The sequence below is a fragment of the Halichondria panicea genome, chromosome 9 (assembly GCF_963675165.1).
Source record: "Halichondria panicea chromosome 9, odHalPani1.1, whole genome shotgun sequence".
Classification (NCBI taxonomy): domain Eukaryota; kingdom Metazoa; phylum Porifera; class Demospongiae; order Suberitida; family Halichondriidae; genus Halichondria; species Halichondria panicea.
In genome coordinates this window covers 3,264,511-3,270,510 of record NC_087385.1, presented here as the reverse complement: position 1 = coordinate 3,270,510, position 6,000 = coordinate 3,264,511, and the positions used below count along the sequence as shown (strand labels likewise).

Genomic DNA, 6,000 nt, shown 5'->3' with positions numbered 1-6,000 from the left:
AGGGTTCATGGTGGGTGCTCCCTTGAGTGTTGTTGTCAATTCTTCTTGTAGGTCTGAAACTAGGTCTGGTTTCAGTCATGTTTGCAAATCTTTTATTCCTCTTGCTTGGAGCTCCTCTCGGAGTTCATTCACTTGTTTAGTTCACCTGGCCTGATGTTTGCAAGGTACTTAGGTAGTGCATGAGAGAGGTCTACATTTTCTATTTAGATCTACATGTAGATCTAGCTATTAGCTATTAGTAGGCTGTAAGAATTTATATAATTATGTATAGCATGTACCTTTTTTTGTTCTTTGTTTGTATCAGGAGCCCTGCCGCTAGCAATTAATTTATCTCTTTTGTGGTTGCAGCCTCACAGTGTCCCTCACAGTGTCCCTACAGAAGAGTCTGATGTCAAAACTGCGATTGCTACTCTCCAAGATGTGATGGTTAGCAACAGCAATTGGGAAAAGGTGAATGCATCTCGCGCTCACCTGGCGAAACTCCCGAGGTGTACTACCGCCGTATCCATTCCCTTTCTTGACTACTATAACTATAGGCATGAAATTGGTTCCAACTGTTCTCTGTGATTCCTCCATTCCAATTTGCACTCAATCGTCTCAACTTGAGCATAAGTGGATGCCACAGTCATCTAACTGCCTGACTTACCAGCCCAATACTAACACCATTCTGTGTCTTATTTGCACAATTCCAGTCACAAGTTGCGAGTGTGAGCGAAGTGTCAGTGTGCTACGTCGTCTTATCTCCGCTCTACACAACATGTTTGCAAGAAAACAAGAATGGAACTCATTAGTGATATGGACATACTTAGTGAAGCTGTCCATACGTATGTACATATAAAGTATTACATTTAGTAGGTGTGGCCCAATGTAAAGGGTGTGGCACCGGGGGAAGTGGGCGTGGGCTGTGCGACTTCAGAATAAAGCGCGAATCGAACTTCTTAGCACAGCCACAGCCACCTACGCCTACACCGCAACAAATCGAGGATCATTTTTGCAAAATGAAGGCCAGACCTGCACATGGCCATTACCAGATTGATTAGCCTCGATTCAAGGCCGCTTTAGAAGCGGCCTGGTATACCTTGTATGCGCATGCGCTTACATTACCCCAAAAAGGGGGTAATCCGTGTATTTGTGGATACTGTCAGTAAAATAAACACGTATACTATATTTTGTATTCTAATTTTAGTGGTCCGTGTTACACACTTTACATATAGCAAAGATGACTAGCTCGACTGACACTGAGTTCTCTTCCGCTCTGGCTTATGCCCTTTCTTGTGTGAAGAGAAGTCATTTAGTTCTGAGGGATAAACAGCTTGACACTCTACGGATGCTGTACGAAGGGAATGATGTTTTCCTGTGGGTTCCTACTGGATATGAAAGTCTATCTGCTACCAAACTTTGCCTTTTTTATTCGACAAGAAGCTGGATAGAATTAGTTCTCCTCCTAGTGAGGGTAGTATTGTCCCCTAGTGTCTCTAATGGTAGATCAAGTGACTAGTCTACATGATCGTGGTGTTCCTGCTGGTATACTCAGTGGAAACAAAGGGGTCGATAAGAAGTCCAAGTGAGTGCTTCACCTACCCCCAGAATACTCATAAGGCAGTGCCAGTCCTCTATACAAGGCTCTAACTGCTCCAATCGTCCACTGCGAGTGTCCGCATCTCGCATATGTTTTTTGCTACATCGCTGTCTTTCACAAGTCATCTGATCGCCACCTGACATAACAGTAAGTTCAATAGAATCTTTCAAGTATGAATGTTTCTCGATCATTATGTCTATCATGTCTGCGGCCTTTGCCTCATTCTTGTGTAGAACATCAAGGACTACAACCTCAGATTTTTTGGCCATCTCTGTGCTGTGGGGGTGCTTAATGTGACTGACAACACACCGTTTGTACCGCTGGAGGGGCTTGATGTACTCGCACAGTATTCGACCGACTAGAACGACCAAATTTTCTTGGATGCCCTCAATGTCGGCCTTTGTAGGAAGGAAGTGAGTTATTTTTAGGGAACCCAGGTTAGGGGGGAAAAGGTTGAGACTGGAGATGGTCCTTTGCCAACAAACTGTACATTTGCACTAGCTCACCATGATGGTCACTACGTATGTCTCTAACGCCCTTTGTTTTAGCAACGTTGTCCCCCACGAACTTGAAACATGCACCCTCATCAATCCAGGCATCGATAGGACGTTGGTACAGCTTGCTGATTTTCGTGACCAACTTCAACACGGCACAGTAACTGATAGTGACACTAAGATGATTCAGCCTGGAGTATACCTGTGAGTAATTCAATGTAATCATAATTATATAAGAGGAGATGGATTGGAAACGGAGGTAGCATCGCGTTACATTAATTTTTAAATCTGTGTACGGTTGTGCAGCACTTGGGGAAACGATGTTTCTGGAATTAAGACCACTGCATTCAAAGCCCCCCTAAAACAACATGCATTCTCATGCCCTCTATAATGGTGAGCATCCTTTGGAAAAAATACGTTTTTCAAAATAGCTACAAAGAGTGTCATGCTCTGAGATCTTTATGAGTATGCTTCTAGCTAATGGTAATACTTAATTATCAGTGTACTGCATGTGTCAATCCATACGTTCCTCAGGTGACAGTTGGGAGTATACTGCAGGCATTATCTAGTCTAGATTTTACTACGTTACAATCATACATACATTTTGTAGCCTCGATTAAACCCTGGCCTAACGTGGCAAGGTAACTTCCGTTTCCAATCCCTCTCTGTGATATAATAATTATACCTGTATCTGAAAATACGTAGTGGACACACATCATACATGTACATGTACAAACCTTTTTGTTTACTCTACAGTTGAAGAGTACGAGACGACTGAATACCACACATTCTTGTGTTACGCTCTTTCAAGAGAATTGCTGTGGCCATACACATCCCAGGGTAGTAACTCTTTCCGCGTTTATGCAAGTTCCTATGATCTGAACGTCCTACGATCGTCTGGATAAGCCTAAATAGAATCGGAGACTTTCGCTGTAGTTCAGACACAGCCTGTTTCCACGATAACGTTTCCACATTGTCAATTGGAACCCGGTGAAATAGAGAGACAAACTCCCCAGAGTTACGACATAGAGTGGAACATTCGTCGTCAAGAATTTTCACCACACCCTCTACCAATTGGTCCTTCAGTGAAGGGCAAGAAAATGCTGCCTTGGCAATAGACTGAATGTTGCCACTATTCAGTGCCTGGCGTAATTTCTGGAGACTTTCATCTACTTCCGCAGTCACTGTACTGGGTGAGCTCACTGTGATCTGTATATTGTTTAATTAATTAGTGTGATTTTGGTGTGTTTACAGTATCAGATCTGTTATCCTCACCATAACTGTTTCAGTCGAACCAGGCTTGGAAATATCTCTTGCAACACCTTCTGAACCTTTAAGTTAATGGCTATATATTAATTTACGTTCATTTCGTTTGTAGGTGGTTTAACATACCATCAACATACCATCAACAGAAGAAAACTGCTCGAGATTGGTCAACTCTAACAGCGGTGGCTGATGAGGACAGTCTGTGTGCGCTATGAAAAAGAGATGATTCCTGTCATCTACATATATGATTTGTTGCAATCAACCTACGTTCCTCCCTGGTTGAGAAAGCAAGCCTTCTTCCAGGTGCTCCTACTGTCAGACGTTTTGCTAGAGGTCTAGCATGGACTGTGTGAGGTGATGCTGATGCTTCAAGCCCACTGGTGTCTTTAGTTCTCTTCCTACCTGATACCATAGGACTACAGATGGAAGCCTTATTTCGACCCTGCTCAAAACCACACTTAGCCATACTTCTAAAGGCTTTAAGTTTAGACTCCAGAGACTGGAATTTGTTTGTGCAAGCTCTACAAATGTATGAAGATAGCCCATCACACTCACTAACTGGCAGCTCTAGCAGTTTGCCAAGTCTGTCTGGAAGGCATCTTTGAACAGACTCTTTGCTGAACAGAGCTGAGCAGCGAGTAGAAGTAACAATGTTGCAGCACAATCTGCATATTCTGGTGGCTGCCATTGTCTTGAACATTCTACCACCAACCACGCAGTCTTACGTATTTTTCCTTTGTGTACTTTGTCCGATTTTATCACTTGCGTAATACTGATAAATATACGAATTATTTCGCGCATGCGCATACAACGTATACCAGGCCGCTGTAAAGCGGACTTGAGTCGAGGCTACAGATTGATCAGCTGTCTACCCTAGAATTATTCTAATTCTAATTACAGCCTGCCGCCATGTGTACTTCAGTTAGTTAGTTATTGAAATCTGTAAGGATCTATAGAAAAGCTCGCGTGTCTATAATGGAATCTATCTCTCATGCATGTTGCAGCTAAGAGAGCGGTAGAATCAAGGATTTTGCAAGAAATTTGAATGTACATTATACCGGTGCGTGTTAGATAATTTCATTGACGGTACGGAGTTTTTAGCTTTGACTGCAGATGAAATAAAACAGATGGTTCCTTTGGCAAAAAAAAGAAAAAAAAGATTACCAGAATGATACCGAAGGTTTGTTTATTCGTGTGCAGCCAGTCACAATATACAGAAATTGCTGTCACCTATCACCTGGCTGGCTCCACACCACAGTGCACTCTCAGACTGAAAAACTGACCACTGGCGCCAGTAAATGATCAAAGTGAAGTGATACCCTTGTGACATTGATGGTAAAGCCACCCAGATTGAGCAGGGTATGTGAGACGTATTCATGTAACATTGGGTCCTTTTATGCCTATTAATAGTCCTTCGGTACAAGGAATTTAATTCGACTGGGGGACGGAAGTGCTGCTGCCACGCCCATCAGCTGTGCATGAAAATGATCATTTTAGTTGTGACTGCATTCTGTACTGCCATGTGCTTGATCTATTTATGCAAGGTTTAGCTAATGCAAGAGTGATTGTTATCAAGCGCTCAGGAGAAGAGCTACAGCCCACAGAAAACAAGCAGGTAAGACAGTAATCCAACCAGATTTTTCTGCAACAAATCCTGCCTGCCTATACCTTAGCTTACTGTATACTGTAACTATACAGACACCACTCTCACTGAAGTAACTGCTTGTTTTCTGTGGGCTGTAGCTTCTCTCCTGAGCGCTTGCTAACAATCACTCGTGCATCAAATAGATCAAGCATCAAGCACATGGCAACTGAAGTGATCATTTTCATGCACATTTGATAGTAAAATGGGCATGGCAGCAGCACTTCCGTGTCAGCGTAAAAAGGTCTATTATCCTGTTGCTGAGCGTTGATCAGCACGTTAAACACAACCTGAAATGCAATCTTGATGCCTTTAATGAAAAGGACGTTTTCAAATAGACGAATGTACATGCAATGCAACACGAACTGAGCATCTATCCTACATTGTCCCGCGTTGCAGTGATATGTTACACTCTATGTCGTTACGACTTTAGTGTGTATAGATTGAACAAGAGATGGCCTTAATCAATGAATTACGCTCTAAGTTTGAACAAGCGTGGACAAATTCGTGGTATGTTCCTAGAATATTGTTGTACGTGCAAACAAAGCTCTGAATGAACTCAAAAACAAAGTTGTAGATTCAGGTATGTACACTTTATAATTATGTTTAAGCAGACAAGCTTCCTGCTCTCTGTTTGTAGCTTATCTTGACAAGCTTGCAAAAATATATTATTGAGAGTAGATCAATTAACCTACCAGTTGTTGCACGTTAATTCAGTTGATGCAGCTGGCTACCACGTGTAAAACTCGACTTTCACCTATGGCAGAGAAGTGACCAAACGATTGTGCACAACATTCTAAATGATGAGAAAACAAACGCTGAGTTAGACAACCCCGATGTTGAGGAGCATGCATCGTGTGTGTTCATGAATAAGTTTTCATGAACAAGTTAAATTTTCTGAACGTTTACTGAACGGGTTTACTCAGTATTGCATTACGACACAGGCTGAAGTTCCAATCAGTCTGCCTCAAGTTAGACTATCTATTAACGGCGGCAGCAACATTTTTGGTTCAAAGTAC

At 42.3% G+C, this 6,000-nt stretch overlaps 1 long non-coding RNA gene across 3 annotated transcripts; it reads left to right on the top strand.

Annotated features, from left to right (window-relative positions):
- Positions 1-1,028: 1,028 nt before the first annotated feature.
- Positions 1,029-4,121, top strand: LOC135341783 (uncharacterized). Of its 3 annotated transcripts, none has more exons than XR_010396637.1 (5): positions 1,029-1,726; positions 1,813-1,992; positions 2,175-2,277; positions 2,830-3,266; positions 3,452-4,121. It is a non-coding gene; the product is annotated as an uncharacterized LOC135341783 (long non-coding RNA). The 3 variants fall into 3 exon arrangements; XR_010396636.1 differs by having other exon boundaries at positions 3,328-3,466; XR_010396635.1 differs by lacking the exon at positions 3,452-4,121 and having other exon boundaries at positions 1,049-1,726; positions 2,830-3,436.
- Positions 4,122-6,000: the final 1,879 nt, after the last annotated feature.